Source organism: Dreissena polymorpha, chromosome 3, assembly GCF_020536995.1.
Source record: "Dreissena polymorpha isolate Duluth1 chromosome 3, UMN_Dpol_1.0, whole genome shotgun sequence".
In the NCBI taxonomy this organism is placed as follows: Eukaryota; Metazoa; Mollusca; class Bivalvia; order Myida; family Dreissenidae; genus Dreissena; species Dreissena polymorpha.
The window spans coordinates 17,866,365-17,868,209 of record NC_068357.1 but is presented as its reverse complement, the minus strand read 5'-3'; the positions used below and the strand labels follow the sequence as shown (position 1 = coordinate 17,868,209).

The following is a 1,845-nucleotide window of genomic DNA, read 5'->3' as shown; positions in this document are numbered from 1 at the left end:
TTTTATCGATTTTATGTACATATATATGTTTCGTACAACGCCATTGAATATAATTATATAAATAGGCGTTTCATCAAATTAGCAAGTTTCAAGTTTCAAGTTTATTAATTACGCACTTGCAAAGCCCATCAATTGACAAGCGATGAAGAGAGTATACGCACGGTCCTGTGTCTCGACATATCAGAGAGCATGGCTTCTGGGAACGCATGGTCGCAGGCCAAAACGTTTGACAACGATTTTCTAAATGGTTTGTAGCATATTATTTACCGTCTTGAACTGATTATTTATTACGTTACCTTTATGTTACATATTCCTTGCTCTGTATCATCAATAAATACGACGCCATTTTTTGCATGACGTCATTACGGCTCAAAAGGTTTTTTACAAAGGTGACGTCACGATCTTTCACATATTCTCTTGATTTCACTTAAGGGCGCTGATTTATTTGTTAAATAAATGAGGGTAGATATTAGTTCTCATTCAATATCTTTATTTAGACTAGATCACGAGTGCGAAGCATGAATGATTGATTTCTTGCGCATCTACTTTCCTTCCCATGGGTTACTCGGACACAATATATGATAGAACAATATATTTTCTTAAATACGCTTCATTATTTAGGTTAGAATTTAGTATATGCAATATGCCATTTGGATTTGCATTTACACGATATTGCTCCATTAAAAACAATTTACATAGTAAAAAACAAATTAGGTTATAAAAGGAAGCCATGAATGAACCATAAGAGACAGAGAATATGTGCTTATGTAACGAACAAGAAAGTGTTGTTGACCCTGATCTCTGCTTTTAAAACATTATTCTTTTACTTTGTATATAGGATTGGAAATGCTGTTGACCCAGTTTGGACCCATGGGACTTAATCAGGAATACGTAGGTTTAGCAACATTTGGGCATGAAACGAAACATCAACTGCTAGCAACTGCAAATTATGCAACCGTTCGAGACAAAATAGGTAACTAGGCGCATAATAATTTGACTATTATACAATTATGAATATACAGTTATTTAAACGTATTTCGATGGCATTTTTTCGGATCATTAATTGTCCTCTTTTTATCTAATTACCGTTTCAATATGTACATTGTAGAGAATTTTCAATTGGGCGGACCAAGTCCTTTATTCGCAGGCCTTTGGTTTAGCTTAGCGGGTGCGACATCTTGCAGAGGTGCAAATATTTACAATTGACATTTAAATACGCACGTGCTATGAATAATGACACATGTTCATACACGTTACGTTGAATAGCAAGGTTTTGATTAAACAGTTATTGTCTTATCTAATAATAAGTGCGTGTGTCTTTAATCTGTGTAAAAAATAATAAACCATATACCCATCTATAATTTATTTTTATATACACAGTTCTAGTTAATAGTTTATTTTTTAATTCAACAATGAACTGAATGAAATATTGATTGTATCATTAAATTAAATAATAACAGGTTAAATCTAAATTAAAGTGTATTACATAATCATGTAATAACCATGCGTCACTTTTTTTAAAGCAACTGCAACTACAGCAGATAGTATCATACTTGGTCCGCGACTTATTGTAATCACCGACGGCAAGCCAACGGAAACTAATCTGCGAGGTGGTCCCGATACCCAGACAACAAAGGATGAGGTAAATGTGCAGTATATGTAACACTATGTATTCATTTTTTAAGTTGTTGATCAGATTTTCAAACAATGAGTGCCCTTTGTGATTATTCTTACATTATAACAGTATTTGCACAGATTTACTAAAATGTTTTAATATTTACCTCAGACGATGACTTCAATATTAGGATGCCTACAAGAAATAGAAGAGAGAGTGCGACGGTGTTT

General features: G+C 33.4%; 1 long non-coding RNA gene across 1 annotated transcript; it reads left to right on the top strand.

Moving 5' to 3' along the window:
* Positions 1 to 837: 837 nt before the first annotated feature.
* LOC127873003 (uncharacterized) lies at positions 838 to 1,636 on the top strand. The gene is made up of 3 exons (XR_008045887.1): positions 838 to 973; positions 1,109 to 1,186; positions 1,524 to 1,636. It is a non-coding gene; the product is annotated as an uncharacterized LOC127873003 (long non-coding RNA).
* Positions 1,637 to 1,845: the final 209 nt, after the last annotated feature.